This window comes from Paramisgurnus dabryanus, chromosome 13, assembly GCF_030506205.2.
Source record: "Paramisgurnus dabryanus chromosome 13, PD_genome_1.1, whole genome shotgun sequence".
In the NCBI taxonomy this organism is placed as follows: domain Eukaryota; kingdom Metazoa; phylum Chordata; class Actinopteri; order Cypriniformes; family Cobitidae; genus Paramisgurnus; species Paramisgurnus dabryanus.
In genome coordinates, this window is record NC_133349.1 from 21,758,569 (window position 1) to 21,775,626 (window position 17,058).

Sequence of the window (17,058 nt, forward strand, 5' to 3'; positions counted from 1 at the left end):
CGAATATTTGAGCCAGTTTTCACATTTATTCCGCAAGCACACACACCCCTTCTTCAGTAAACTCCACCCAATCTTTTGACCTGTCAAACCAAGGCACCAATGAAAACTCAAGATGAATACCTTGTCCCGCCCACACCACGCCTCATTTAAAACATGTGCTCTTTTTAAAATGCCCATCACAATTGATTGTCCTCGAAACAAAGGAAATTTTTGGCATTATTTTATTAAGATTTTACGAATAATTTTTTATTTAAAATGTATTACAACAAATTGTTAGTTGTAGGCTACTGCATTTTATTGTTTTATGTACACACACATGCGCACGCGAACACACACTTTATTAAAGTGAAGCTCCTCTTACTGATCACTGTCTTTTCCTATTGAAACATCATTTTGCCTTAACTGGTTCTTTATAAAAGTAAACTTTCCATGTAATCACTTAATTAATATTAGGTCATAAAAGCTGCATGCATATAGCAAAATGTTGTTTCAAATGGTTTAAGATAAAACATGTCACACGTAGGACAACAACACAAAGTATTTTTAATGTCATCAACAATATATAAGAAAAGGGGGTATTTTAACAACTAGTTGTTAATCCTTAGAGCGCAGTCAAGTTCAACCCCTCCCTCTTGTCCCGTGGTTTTCCAAAGCGCACCATACCCACTCAAAAAGCTCCTGTAACTGGATATGTCTTCGCTATGGTAAGCGTTTTTCCTCTAAGGGGAAACACGGAGGGTGGTGAAAATTCCTGAGATCTTGACGGGAGCAAGTGAACGCGCGTTAAGAAGAATTACGCGGGCATAAAAGGTGACCCAGCGGAGGCCAGGAGGTTGCGCCAGTGTCCCGAGGGTCTTTAGTTTCCCCCGCACCCCTGCTGTTGAAGCGGAAGAAAGGAGCTGGGGATTGGGGCACATGGGGGCGGGGTCGGGTCTTGGTTAAAGGTGGAGAGGCGAAGTTTGGGTCCCTAATGAAGGCGCGGGCCATGGAGACTGCATGATGAATGTGAGTGGTACAAAGAAGTCGTTAACCATTTACTTTTGATGGATGGGGTTTAGCGCCCTAGTGAACGGCAGATGTAAATGTAAGGGTTACCCAGGTGACAGCAAGGACCGCGCGCTATTTCCAGGCATTTACGTGTATGGACGCGCGTTCCAGAGTACATTGACACAAGCCCCCTATACTCACCCACACTTCAGTTTTACGATTATTAGTTTTCTAAATCGCACATAAATTGGTTTCGTATTGTGAGTGACCGTTTTTTATCTCTTACAAACAAATGTAGCCCCGTGGGCGCACTGGTTGCGGACAAAGCGCGCTGCTTGTATTACAAGCACTTGACAGAGATAGTGTGTAGCGATACATCACACATCGCACACCTTGTCGATTGTATTCGCACAATAGTTTCATGTCTACACATGTACAACAACAGCAGACGATAGTCATTACTTTCATGTCAGTGGAGCTATTTGTCTTCTAATCACCATCCTAATCTCACTCACTGCTGTCTCTGCCTTTGTACCTCTGTTTGCTTCTTGCTCTTTGCTGGAGGGCTGTAAGAGAGAGAGAAGAGTTATCGGTAACACTTTATTTTACGACCCGCAAAGTACCGCGTAATTAAACCGAATTTACAGCGTACCTATTTGTAACAACAGAGTACCTCTACAGTACGTACTTGTAGTTATAAGGGAATAATATTTTAAGTTTGGGGTAATAAGGGGGTAAGAATATATGGAAAATTATTCTCTTATAAGGGAATAATATTTTAAGTTTGGGGTAATAAGGGGGTAAGAATATATGGAAAATTATTCTATAAGTATTTCATAACTACAGGGTACATATTGTAATATTACGTGGTATGTATGACTTACGTCTATGGGTTATATGGTCTATGTGTAATATGTTTTTTTTTTCATATTTGCTTACCTGATGAAGTGTTTTGTATAGCCTACAGTTGATGTCTACAAGCCACGTCGGCAAATAAAATATAACACACAATAAAAATAATAGCAACTTGTACCTCTTTGATCTGTATATGTATACAGGAGTTACCAGGTAACTCTTATATTTGCGGGCTGTAAATTGAAGTGGAGCTTATTCCCCGATTGTTCTGTGTATGTACCAGGTAACTCACATATTTGCGGGCTGTAAACTAAAGTGGGGCTTATTCCCCGATTGTTCTGTGTATGTACCAGGTAACTCTCATATTTGCGGGCTGTAAACTAAAGTGGTGCTTTGTTCACCTCTTGTTATAGGGTAAATACCATAAACATACAGAATATTGTTATTTTTATTTTAAAACAACTTATTTCAAAACATCTTTAAAACACTATAATTAAGCCAACACTTAATGTTTATTATCACATAACTTTTATTTAAAATAAAAAGTCATGACAATTTTTCATTGTTTTTGCGGCTTGGCTTCCTCTGTTGGTGTTCTTGTCCACTCGGATGATGAGTTGATGTCGTCTCACAAATGCTGTTCTGCATTACATATAAAAAACATAAATGAAAGCCTTCAGTAAATGTTTCTTCACTGTGCCTTGACAGAAACAGAGTTTTATAAGCCAGTTACGTTTATAAATTTTAGGCTTACTTATGTGCTAGCTAACCGGCTACCATTAGCTAGCAACTTTCTTGAAAAACATTGTTTGAAATGCGTGAGTCATGTAGGCCTATTAACAAAACCAGTCACCTTATCCAGCATGCGGAACCTGCTAACATCACTCGCAGCTGTACTCCACAGTGTAGAACGTTTTTAAAACCTCTTAAAGAAATTTCACCTCAGGATCGCGTTCAGCAAACCTCCTGCAGACGGCCGCGCGCTCTACACCTGCGCACTAACCTACGCATGTAGTCGTCTTTTGCTTTAGCGGGAGCTGATATCTGCTGTTGTTTCATTCTGGTTTGCCATTTCATAAATTATATTTGGCTAAAATACTTGTGTTTACAGTAAATAAATTGCAAAGCACCACTTCAAATATGTCCGCAAATGTAGGAGTTTCCTGGTAAATAGGGAATAAGTTGCTATTTTTATTGTACTTACCTTAAAAAAAAGATAACCTCATTAAATCAGCAGGACTTTTGTTATTAAAAGCAAGTAATATAGGCTACTAAAATAAAAGTGATATGCTGTTATATTTATTTGCCGATGTGGCTCGTAGACATTGACTGTATACAACATTCAGTAGTCAATATGAAAAATTCACAATAAAAAATAAATAAAACATAATTTCCCCATAGACTTGACTAAGTCATACATACCACGTAATATTACAATAGGTACCCTGTTGTTATAAAATACTTAGAGTATAAATAATTTATAACTCTTCATATTCTTACCCCCTTATTACACCAAACTTAAAATATTATTCCCTTATACCTACAGGTTACCTACCCTGTTGTTACAAATAGGTACGCTGTAAATTCGGTTTAATTACGCGGTACTTTGCGGGTCGTAAAATAAAGTGTTACCGAGTTATCTTGGAAAATCTAAGTATCCACTTAGTGGTATGTGCCCACCAGCAAGAGACCCTGAAAATAGATCAAACTAAAGACCTTATTGTGGAAACTATTATGTTTATCATATTAATAATTATGTCCCAAAATAAATGAATAGTTTATTACCTACAGTACCACACAGTGATGTTTGTGTAAACAGCTAAAATGGGCAATTGCAACCTTTCAAATTATAGATATATATGTTTCCTCGTAAACATTTACAATATTTTGCCTGTCCTGGGTGGCCTGTGATACCAAACACCCTTTCACTCCTCCCCATCATTCTCTTCCCCCGTTTCCCCCTCTTCACCTCACCCGTTTTCATTCCCACCCACTTATCTTTTGTTCTTTTGTGCTTAGGTCATTTTTTATTACTTTGTTCAGGGCCGGCGAGAAGAGGAAAGAATGAATGAGAGAAAAAGATCAAAGCCTAATGGGGAATGAAAAAGATGGAGAAAAGGATGAGCAACAAAAGAGAGAGAGAGAGAGGGAGTTGAGGGGAATATGGAGAGGTGCTTGGCAATGGGACATAAATATTTCTGTGCACTTTGAAAGAGAAATTAGGGTTTCATTTTACGTTTCTCTCTCTACGCTCCCTCTCATGCTTTCTCTCCTTCTGCATCTCACTCCTCATGCCAAGATCTCAGCAGGGTAAGTGATACTTCACTCTTGGGATTCCAATAACCCCAAAACACATGCCACCGGCACATGGGTTTACCCCTGGAACACCACACACAGTCTCATCCACAAAACCTCACACACACAGGATTGTTTAACTATTTTCGAGGACATTTTATAGACGTCCAAGTTTACTATTTTTAATTACCTGATCCTATAACCCAGTAAATCTTGTTGTTTTATGCATATGTTATATATATATATATAAAATATAGGTATGATTTAGGTAGGAAAAATTACTTACATGCCTCCAAAACACTCTTTGTTTAATATTTTAACTTTTTACAAATTCACAAGAGATCAAAGGACCAAAAGCACAGCACATACTAGGCCCTGTAGAAATGTAACAATGCAAATTACATTAAAAAAATACATCCAAAATAACTCAAAACTTTTTTTATTTTGCCATATTCAGTGAAGTCACCCTTTGCCTAGAATTTGCACAATCATTCTCTTGTCATTTTATCAAGCAACGTCTTGAAATCTCACCCTGAGATGCATTTGAAACAATATTTAAGTATAGTACATCTGTTCTGAACTCTTATATTGGCTGCTTTCCTTTGTTATTCAGTCCAAGTAATCCATTACCAAACAACAATTAATAACATTTTAGTTTTCTAATGAAAGAGATGAGTGTTGGCACAATTATATTTTAGATATAAAAAAAGATAATGGGAAACATTTCAGTATAGTGTAATAAAACTTTTGAGCGGTAGTGTATTTAAAAATGTGGTGTGGCATTATCAAAAATTTGACCTTTTGCATCATTTTATACCTTTAATAATTTAATAAAATTCTGTCTATACAGTAAAGGTGGATATTATTTATATATCTGCCTATAATAGATAGATATCCACACATTCATCCATTCATGAGCCTTCATCTAACCATCCTTGTATTATGCATCAATGTTGCCAACACATAAACACACTTTCACTTGTGAATTTTTAATTGTATTAAAACAATAATTGAAATGTTTTGCCTTTTCTTTGCTAACACTTAAGCGTCACCATGCGTTTGATGAAGGGCAAAAATACGGCACAGAAACGAAGGACATACTGTAATTTAACTGTGGATCATGCTTCACTTTAATTGTGACTTACTTCCACTTTCCAAGTTTATACATTAAAACCGCAACTGAAACTTAATGTGAACTGCACAATTCCTTCAATAGTCTACAGCTGTTTCTCCTTCTTTCTCAGACTTTTTGCATCATGTACTTTTCTTCCCATATGGCGTCCATTCTTTCTCACTTCATTCCTTGCTCATTATCAGACCCTTTCTTCCTTCCTTTCTCTCTCTCTCTCTCTCTCTCTCTCTCTCTCTCTCTCTCTCTCTCTCTCTCTCTTTCACACACACACACACACACACACATACACACACACACACACGAATGCACGCATGCCACAATTCTCTGTCCTACAACTGATACAGTCAAACCAGACTAGAGCCAGTGAGGAAAAAGCTAACATTTGTCTATCCTATTATCTGTGAAATCATTTCCTACTGTCTTCTGTTTCCATCCTGTTTCGTCATGCATTGAGATTGTCTTGTAAATGTTGTCTGTTCACCTTTAAACTGCGAGTGTTTCTCAGTCGCTGTACACTGCTGCCCAACCGCAGCCACTTTGGTGCTAAACTTGACCTCAACCTTTGACTTGGTGTCCTGTGACATCCATTACTATCAGGCTGTTTTCTTTCATCCCCTTGTTCTGCAAATGGGTATTTTAGAATCCAATAGTCTGAAGAGAATGTTATCATGTTTCTTTTGTGGACCGTCATCCAGAATGCTGCAAACATGAACTCTTCAACCTCAACAAACCTCAGATATTTGTGCCGTGAAATGTGTGTCTGTTAAACTGGCCCAGCTAATTCTCAACACACCAGGCAACAATTTTAACAGTTTTCTTTGCCAAAGCATTTGTTTCTTGTTTGTTTCTCTCTGTTGGCTTTTATCTGAAGGTTATATAACAGAATGTAACACAACCATTACAAAACTATTCTTATTGGTTACCATTCTTATAACAGGCAATTATAAGATCCTAAAAAATACAGATATTTGCAATGTTGATTTGAGCCTGGAAGTGAGATCAGCCTGTAGGGCTCAATAAGGTTAGGACTGGGGTAAGATTAGGGTTATGCATCATCAACCTGGCATGCACTAATCTTAGGCTAATAAGGACAAAAATGTCACTGAGTCATAGAAAGATTACAGATGAAGATGCAGTAAGTCACAGAGAGGAAAAGGATGGTGAAGATAAAGTGACATTTAATTATCAATCTCTCTCTCTCTCTCTCTCTCTCTCTCTCTCTCTCTCTCTCTCTGTCAATAAGCCTGAGAATTTGAGGCTTATGACTGATCGACATCCAGGGACACACTTTAACTATTTAACTACTGAAAGGTGAAAAAATTTAAGAAATTGTTATGTATGCCAGAACATACATATGTGAATAAGCTGCTGAGTGGTCTAAAATTATTATGTGAAAAGATAAAAAGAAGGGAAAAGATAGAGGTATGTGAATAAAAACAGGAGGCTTTTCCCAGCCTCTTACCTTAATTCACGTGCAAACTTCTAGCCTTTAACCTCTTGCCTTTCTTAGTTTAGTTTGTAAAATAGTCGCTTTTCACTCTTCACTCATTCTTTATTTTTATTTCTTCTTCCCTTCCTTTTAAAACGCAATTGTTACATTTTCTTGCTTAGTGTGTGCATTTATTTGTCTAATGTCATATTTGTGTCATGACCTATTGACTGTTGTAAGTGCCAGAATGCCTGAGATTAGGGTTGACTGAATGTCGCTCAATGGACTTTACAAGGCATTGTGATTGAAACAGCTGTTCAGACGCAAACGCTAACAAGGATTGCCACCATATAATACTTACATCTTAAGTAAATAAACATACATGAATTGTCATGCAGGTCTATCAAATTATTACTGTAATCCACACATTCCCAGATAGCATGCACTACCGGGCCTCATCTGGGCCAACTATGTCACATATGGCTCAGTTCCGGTGGCGTCAAAGGCCATATGGGCCATATCTGGCCCACACACATCAAGCCGTTTTTAGTGTGAGTTGTGGCTTGTTGTGTGTGGGCCAGATACGGCCCATGTGCGACAAGCCGGTTTTAATTTGAGTTGCGGCTTGTTATGTCTGGGCCAGCTACGGCCTGTGTGCAACAAGCCGGGTTTTAATTTGAGTTGCGGCTTGTTATGTGTGGGCCAGATACGGCCCGTGTGCGACAAGCCAATTGTAGTTTGAGTTGTGGATTGTTGTGTGTGGGCCAGATACGGCTGAGTGCGACAACCCGGTTTTAGCGTGAGTTGTGGCTTGTTGTGTTTGGGCCAGTCCTGGCCCTTGTGTGACAAATCGGTTTAGGATGAGTGATGGCTTTTTGATGTGTGTGGGCCAGATATTACTGGTTTATGGTTATGTTGACATCAGACTGTTTTTATGTGTGTTTCGGCTTATTTATGGGCCAGATATGTAATATGCTGCATGGTTAGCTTATTGGTTTTAAAATGTAAAGGAAGGCAGCTGAATTTTTTCCATTGTAATTTTTCTTCTAGATCTGACAGGGCTAGGCTTCTTCATATTCGGCTCAAATAATTCAACCATATTTATCATAATCAGACAGCTTTGTCTATCAGATCTTCTTGGACTCTGGCACAGAACTCAAAGAATTCTAGGCGACAATTTTTTGATAATCCATTAACACAGGGCTCAACATAAAGGACTGCCCTGTGGCCCGGGGCAAGTGTGAGAGATGTTCGGGCAAGTAAAAAGTATTGTCACTTGCCCGATCGGGCCAGTGCTTCACCCTCAGTCACTAAAATATATTTTCATCAATGTATTTAGCATCTTTGAAGCAGACATTTACTTGGGTAAAACACGATGAAAGAAACTATGCAATATTTAGCACAATTTGCTGTCAGTTTACAGGTAAAGCAGAAAAGTTGGGAGCCTTTTTTTCATTGGAACATATCTGTTTTATATGTATACAATATTTGACTTTTAAATTATTATTTTTAAATATGTGACACTGACATTTTTTATTGGGGCCAGTGAAAATTTTGGCAGGGCAAGTGAAAAATTTGAACCACTGGCCCGGCCAGTATAAAAAATTATTTGCGTTGAGCCCTGTAACAGAACAGCTTGTTTTAGTCAGCTAAAAATTTTACATTTATGTGCAACATCTGGTGAAAATTTAATGTCAATAACACCTTTAGAAATATATGGTAACTGAGGAAAAATGGTGACGAGTTAAATTTTACCCGCTGCATATTTAATGTAAATTAACTGCTTGCCCTGCATTAAAGACTTGTAAATGCACAACGCTGAGGCAAAGAACCCCAAACCCCATTTAAAATCCTTTAATGCACAGCAAGTCATTGATTATCCCACTTATTCCATGGTCATTTGCCAAGTTATAGACAAGTTAAAACTAGTTTTGCTCTTTGTAGCTTAAAATTTGATAGAATGGGTAAAAATAACAGTTATTTCCAGGAGCTCCTCTTTTTTGTAAACAACTGATCTGTCTTTTATAAATCTGATATAAAAGACTCTTCTGAGATTTGAAGGATGCACACTACTATTCGATAGGTAGGCTACTCAAGTTTAACCAAACTGTTCGTGGACCCCGTTTACTTCCATAGTATTACTTTTCCAATTCCTGCTATAGAAGTGAATGGGATCCAAAGACATTTATGCAGGTTTGTAACAACATGAGGGTGAGTAAATGATGACAGAGTTTTCATTTTTGGGTGAACTATTTAACCTTTTACAGCTTAGCAGAAAAATGTTATGTGACCTTTAAGAATAGGATAAAGTACATCTTTAACAAAAGCAAAGATTAAAAAACAAATTGTAGAATAAATAGAAAGTGCTACACAAGTGTAAAACAATACAAAATCGTCCCACTATCACATGCAGATGTGTCACTTTGCAATGGGGCAATGATGAATAGTACACAGAACAACCAAATAAGTTTTTACGATTTATAAACAATTTAAAGATATTTTAAAGTGTTATGTACTGTTCTAATTCCAGAGATGTTTATTTATGTAAATGGTGTGAGGCTTTACCATGTATATAATAGGCCAATGGCTATGCTGTGCACGCGAAACATGTCCTGCCCCTTTAAATCACGAAGGGAGTTACCATGGAAACTGAAGGAGCACGAGGACAGCTAGCTCCGTCTCCCGCGGTTTCTTCGCTGTTTTCAAGTAAGTTTAGTCCATCAAATCACACAAATAATACTAAAACCTGTTGTTGACACGCTTTTGTTATATATTTACCTCATATAAATGGCTTGTGTCTTTGAGAAAAGTTCGTTACCATCCCAACATGTTTCCGCACATGCGGTCGGAACTGTGCTTCCGGTTTCTGTTGGTTTACTTGCTAAACTGATCTCTTGAAAAAATAACTCGTCGAAAATATTTTTTTTGTTTCCAATGTAATATACGTGTTGTTAATTTGCTTGTTATAAGCTAGGACTTTGTTGTTATTTTTGCTTAGCAGAGTTTAACGGAAGTTACGTGTTTTCCACAAAAGCCTCTTTACTGTATGTAGGCTATGTTACTGCTGAAACCGTCTATAAGCGTTAGCTTTTGCTCTTGTTTATGAACGTTTGGGCTTTTGAAAACATAGATGAGAGGTTTCAAAGTCTTTGTTAACGTTGTCAGTGCATGACTGGAAGTAGGCAAATTTATTTAGTCTAAATATGCGATGTACTGTAACGTCTAAACCTTGTTAAATTGCACGGAGTGCTGAAGCTACTAACGTTAGTACGTATGTTTTATCGTATACAAATACAGACATGTTTGTCACTCCTGAAATCAGAGAACAAAACCCTCTATAATAGAAGAGAAGCTCAAGATTTCAACATTTTCTGAAGGGAGTTGCAGACAGGTGTAGAAAACTGCTTTTCAAATTTTCCACATTTATCACAGTTATTTTAAGATGTTGACATCTAAACGTGAGTAGCATTGTGTGAGCAATATTAAATAAGTAAATCTTACACTGCATATTTTATATATTGTTTTCTCTGTGACAGATTGAATGTTATGTTTGTAGATTTGTCCATGCTAATGGCCGAGCAGTAGGGTTGGAACAGACCTGTCAGAAAACATCTCTGAACCATATGACTAGTAAGTAAAACCTCAAACTTATACACTGCTATTCAAAAGTTTAAGCTTGTGATTATTTATTTGACCAAAAATACAGTAAAAACAGAAATTTTGTGAAACATTATCACAAAGTAAATAAGCTGTTTATAATGTATGTATCAAATGTATGTCATATTAAGACACGATGGCGCCGGTGTGTCTGGCTCGCCGCTTGAATCAGCTTACTCTGATTTGTTTTATGTTAGTTTTAACGTTTGTTACAAGGACTATTGACTCTCTGCTGGTGTATGATCGTCAGGAATTGATGAAAATCAAAGACATTGTGGATTCATATGCGGAATCTAGCTGTTATGGACCGAGTGTTGAATCAATGAAATCGAAATCGAACAAACCGCGTAGCTCTTACCTGGCGGATGTGCCAGCGCACCTGTGGCGGGTAACGGCACTGGTTTCTAGGAAACGTAGACGCCGAGGAGTGCGAGGTGGCAGACTAGTGAAACTCAAATGCTGGCTAGCTGTTTTTCCTGGATTAACCCGGCTCCCAGAGAATATTCCGCAGGATTATGAAGAGTGCTTTCACCGATATATCTCACGCCGCACATTCGCTTCTGTTGGTGCCTGGTTGGTCCCAGTTGTAGGACCGCACGAGGTGTTTAATAAGCTGCGCCCTCGCCGCCCTCCGTTTGGAGCTGCAGGCGGTGTGAACTCCGGTCACCTCTTGTCGCTGAGCCGGGCAGCTCTAGCGACTGTTGATACTCAGGCTTCAACAAAATGTGCACTTGTTAACGCAAGATCGTTGATGAATAAGACGTTCATTTTACAAGACTTCTTCAAATCGCATTCTCTGGATATACTGTTTGTAACTGAAACTTGGGTAAATGCTGATGAGTCTACAGCCTTTTCAGAGCTGTTACCTCTGGACTGTACGTTTTTAAACACTCCAAGAACTACTGGTCGTGGAGGAGGTATAGCTACTGTTTTAAAGACTTGTTTATCTCACAAACCCTTATCGATTACGTCATTTTCCTCGTTTGAACTGAGCTGTTTTGAATTACGACAGACTGTGCCAGTGTTGTGTGCGGTCGTTTATAGACCTCCTAAACACAACAAAGACTTTATAAAAGAATTTTCTGATTTCATTGCTGCTATAAGGATTAACTATGACAGGATTTTAATCGTTGGTGATTTTAATGTACATGTTTGTTGTCCAACCAAGCCTATGGCTAAAGACTTTTTGGATTTGGTTCATGCCTTTAGTCTGGTACAAAATGTCTTTGGTCCAACTCATATGCACGGACACACTTTAGATCTTGTACTGTCATATGGTTTTTCTGTAGATAATGTCTTTTTGGGCGATGCAGTATTTTCTGATCATAGTCCTGTCATGTTTGATTTTAATGTAAACTATGATATAAAAAGGCCCATTCACGTGCGTTTTGGGCGTTTTATTAAGCCTTCCACTGCAGCTGATTTCTCCTCTTTGTTTACGTCAGCGCAAGCTCAAATAAGCCAAGCCTCTTCTTTAGACACGGAACAACTTATGGAAGCTTTTACTTCCACCTGTACTGATGTTTTGGACATTGTAGCCCCTAAGAAGGCTATTCGCCCCAAAATTAAAGAAGAGAAGTGGCTCAATGACACCACGCGTGCAGCAAGACGTGAGTGTAGAAAGGCAGAGCGCAGGTGGAAAAAAGATGGACTTTGTGTGTCGTACCAAATTCTTAAAGATAGATGGAGAACTTATCAGAATATTGTTAAAGTTGAAAAAACAAAACATCTCTCTAATATCATATTAAATAATATAGATAAGCCCGCAGTTCTGTTTAAAACTATTGGTCTAGTTTTAAATCCCACTCCTACCACTGTATTGGAAGCTACACGTGAAACATGTGAAAACTTTCTGCAGTTTTTTAACAACAAGGTTGCTACTATCAGAGCCAATATATCTTCCCCCCTGTATCATCTTCCTACAATGACACAATGCTCTGATAGTTTTAATCAGTTTAAGCCTGTGTCGTTGTCATTTCTAACAGAAACTGTCAATAAACTAAAACCCTCCTCTTCTCCCACTGATACAGTTCCTCCTCGCTTTTTTAAAGAGGTTTGGTTGACTATTGGCCCTTATGTCAGAGAAATCATAAATGGCAGTTTGTCTTCTGGTATTGTGCCATCTTTTTGTAAAAAGGCTGTTGTTGAACCTCTTATTAAAAAAAGTGGTCTTGACCCTACAACTTTATCAAATTATCGGCCAATTTCTAAATTGCCATTCCTGTCGAAGATTTTAGAGAAGAGTGTATTTGCACAGTTGCAGCCTTTTTTAGATGCAAATTGCATTTTTGACACTTTCCAGTCAGGTTACAGAACCTTCCATAGCACTGAGTCTGCACTTTTAAAGGTGTTTAATGATTTATTTTTAATAACTGATACGGGTGATTCTGCTGTTTTAGTACTTTTAGACCTGACGGCTGCTTTTGACACAGTTGACCACACAATACTTTTATCTCGTTTGGAAAATTGTGTGGGTGTCAGGGGAACAGCGCTAGAGTGGTTCAGGTCGTACCTGTCTGGGAGATGTTTTACTGTTAGACTGGGGGACTCCACTTCGTCCACTGCTCCTTTAAATTGTGGAGTCCCCCAGGGATCAATTCTTGGGCCCATTCTTTTTGCCTTATATCTTCTCCCTCTCAGTGTGATTTTTAAAAGACATGGTATCTCTTATCATTTTTATGCAGACGATTGCCAAATATACCTGCCACTGACTAAAAATGATCATGCTCCTCTGACACCCCTACTTGAGTGCTTAAGTGACGTCAAGGCTTGGTTAGCTCAGAATTTTTTAATTCTAAATGAGGGAAAGACTGAGATAATGTTATTTGGTCCCATTAGGACTCTGGTTGATTTGGGCCCCCTCAATAATCACGTGCATCCCATAGCCACCAGCCTTGGCGTCACTATAGACGGTGATTTTAAACTGGATAAACAAATTAACAAAGTCGTTAAATCATGTTTTTTCCATCTTCGGCTTTTATCTAAAATTAAACCTTTTTTAACGTTGGAACATTTTGAGCTAGTCATGCATGCTTTTATTTCTTCACGTCTGGACTACTGCAATTCACTTTATACTGGAATATCTCAAAATGCACTTTCGCGCCTGCAGTTAGTCCAGAACTCTGCGGCTAGACTTTTAACAGGAACTAAAAAGCGCGAACACATCACCCCCATCCTCGCTTCATTGCACTGGCTTCCTGTTCGATTCCGAATCGATTTTAAGATTTTATTGTTTGTTTTTAAAGCGTTGAGTGGACTGGCCCCTCAATACATCACTGACCTCATCCAAATTTATACACCGGCGCGTTCACTGAGGTCAAATGGCCAGTTCCAGCTCGTGGTTCCTAAGTCCAGACTTAAATCCAGGGGGGACAGGGCCTTCTCTGTAGTTGGCCCCAGACTGTGGAACGCTCTGCCTCCTCTGGTCCGTGCGGCCCCCACAGTGGAATGTTTTAAGTCTCGTCTTAAGACCCACTTTTATTCCTTGGCTTTTAACACGGCGTGAGTTATGTGGTCCTGTGTCTTTTATTATTTTGTTTTATTTATTTATTTTAAATGATTGTGATTTTGTACTTGTGTGCCTTCCTATTGTCTATTGTTGCTACTGTACAGCACTTTGGAGACTGTTCTTGTTGGCAAAATGTGCTATAGAAATAAAAGTTGATTGATTGATTGAATGTGAATATATTGTAAACTGTAATTTATTCTTGTGATTAATGTTGAAATTTTAGCATCATTACTCCAGTCTTCAGTGTCACAATATTCTTCAGAGATCATTCTAATACGCTGATTTGCTGCTCAATTAACATTTCTGATTATCAACAGTTGTGTTGCTTCATGTTTTAGTGTTTTTCAGGATTTTTGGATGAATAGAAAATTAACCCTGGAGAACCCAAGAACCCTTCTCTTAACATTGATTAACATTGGCCAAATTTGACCCGTGGATTCTCCAGGGTTAAAATAATAGTCTATTATAATAGAATAATAGTTCACAGAATAATGAAAATTTCTGCATGATTTAATCCATGTTAATACATATGATCATCTTCTTTCAGACGAGCACAAAGTTATATTAGGGTGCACTTACTTATCATAATTAAACAGACCGAACCGTACCAGAGTACGATTGTCCCCACTCCCCCACTCATCTGCACATATCAGAGTGTTTTACAGTGACAGCTAAAGTTTTACATTTCATACAGGGTTCATATAATGTAGGTACACCCTTAGAAAATGTGTAAAAAAAATCTATGCTATTTATATATCATTAAATAATATAGTGAATGTGTGGAAAGCCCTGAGCACGCAAAAGTGAAACTGAGATTACAGAATTAGCGCTGTCTGCCTCTAAATGCAGTTACTTTACTTTCCCACTCTGAAAGTGAAGTATACCTAAACTTTGAGAGCAAATGACTAGTATGACGGGCCGGTAACTTTAGTAATTTTACATTAATTTAGCTAGTTAGCTATTATTATAATCACAAATACTTTTATAATATATTACTGAATTAAGCCAGTTACACTTAACTATCATTATATGAGTATGAAATTCCTCATCATTACTAAATAAATCTTGGAAGTAAACCATCAAATTTGCTGAAAAAAGTATACATTTCTGAATACACAATACATGTCACATTTGAAACAATCAACTTTACTTATAAAACATCTTACATTTTGAGATTTAAAACAACTGTGAGGTTATCTTACCTTTAAGATGTAATTAATATATAGGATATATGTATGTATGTATGTATGTTTTGAATTATTGAGAAAAACAAAAAGCATTAGGCTTTGCCCTGCGCTCCCCTTTAATTTTAAAACAGAACTGTGTCACAAAAGCTCTGTGCAAGTAGTCCAAGTATTTCAAAGGAACTCTATCAGTTTTACCCCCACAGTTTGTCTATATTCCTCTCAAAAATGAGATTTGACTCGTTTCTTCATTTTTCATTAAATTTTACAGATTTCAAAACAATTTATTCTTGAGAGGAGGCACCACAGTTAAAGACAGTGTTTTGAAGAATTTTGAACTTCCTGCTCACAAACTACATACTTCTCCAGTTAGTCTGACAGGCTATCAATGAGAATGCGGCATTACAGGACACCACTGAAAACTATACCACTAAAAACTGATTATTGGTAAGTCTTTTTGACAATAACTAATGTTATTTATTCATGTTTGGTGTCAGCTAATATGTGTATACCCTATAAATGTTAGATTTTTTTATACTTATTCTCTACCTCACTGTTTACATTTGTCATCGTAGCTGCAGTCAGAAGAAACAGATTAACAGCAACTATCTGCTTGAGACCAAGAGATTGAGCACTGGGTTAAGACATGGTTGCAGCTTGCCACAGACAGAGATGAAGGTCGTTGGGCAAAAGAGAAGATTTAAAGGCATAGCTCACCCAAAAATGGAAACTCATTTACTTACCATCAAGATGTTTCAAACTATCAAATGTATTTGTTCAGTTACTGACTGTTATAAATTATACAGGTTTGGAACAACCTTTGGGTGAGCAAAATTACAGTTTTAATTTTAATTAGTGAACTATCCCTATTGTGAGTTTTATAAGTTTATTAAGAAATGTTGAGTATTATATCAGAGTTTTGTATGTAAGGAGATGGTAGTTGTACGTTTGTGTGTTAATATAGATGGTTTCAGTGGCAACAACATAAATCACTTTCATGGCCCAAACTTAACTTCGGGTAGACCTCCACATAGATTCAATAACAACCGAGTATCTCTGGAGCAGTTTTTTTTCTGATAACAAACAAAATAAATAACCAGTAAATAGCCTTAGATCAAATCATAGCTAAAGCATTTCAACCATTACATTGATCTAATGTTACTGGGTAAAATTAAGCTTTACAATTTTAGCTACAGATCTTTGAAAATGTTTGTACGGTATACTGTCCATTTCCAGAAAGGTAATAAAAACAGCGTGCACAGTGACGCTGCTGACGTGTTATCCTCAGACATGTTTGTGAAGATTGTTTTGTTTATAGCGTGCGTCTCCCTCAGACTGTAAAAAAAGCTTGGGAACAAGAAAAAGCTTGGGCAAACAAGATAACATGTCAGCAGCGTCACTCCAGTGTTGTGCACGAGGTTCACAACAGACCTGGAAGAGAAGACGATGCTGAATAAAGTCATAATTTCTGTTATTTTTGGACCAAAATTTATTTTCGATGCTTCAACACATTCTAACTGACCCACTGATATCACATGGACTACTTTGATGATGTACAGTATATATTTGATCGTGTATACACATATCTAAAACATCTTAAACTGTTTCCGAAGATGAACGGAGGTGTTACGGGTTTGGAATGACATGAGGGTCATTAATTACATAATTTTCATTTTGGATGAAATAACCCTTTAAGTTTGGCCAGGTGTGTAACTGTGGCAACGCACATGCATCTATGGGTTCCAGTATATCTTACTATATAACATATTAATTTAACTAACATGTTTGACAAATATAATTGTTTATTTATAAATTATTATCTGTATTGGATTTTTTAAATGTTTAATAAAGAAATTTTGACTATATGAGTTTTAGTTTTTTCTTAACTATAGGTTAATTAGCATATAGTAAGAGTAGATGTGTGCCACAGCTTAGAAGACGCTACTGCATGGAATGACAGCAATGACTCAACCTGAGTGCGGTTGCCAGAAGTCAGCCATAACTGGGACGG

General features: G+C 37.6%; 1 long non-coding RNA gene across 4 annotated transcripts; it reads left to right on the forward strand.

Moving 5' to 3' along the window:
- Window positions 1–10,007: 10,007 nt before the first annotated feature.
- Window positions 10,008–16,852, forward strand: LOC135743509 (uncharacterized). 4 transcript variants are annotated; one of them, XR_010530529.2, is made up of 4 exons: window positions 10,008–10,156; window positions 10,255–10,328; window positions 15,319–15,494; window positions 15,623–16,852. It is a non-coding gene; the product is annotated as an uncharacterized lncRNA (long non-coding RNA). The 4 variants fall into 4 exon arrangements; XR_010530531.1 differs by having other exon boundaries at window positions 10,026–10,089; XR_010530530.2 differs by having other exon boundaries at window positions 10,035–10,156; window positions 10,235–10,328.
- The last annotated feature ends 206 nt before the right edge of the window (window positions 16,853–17,058 follow it).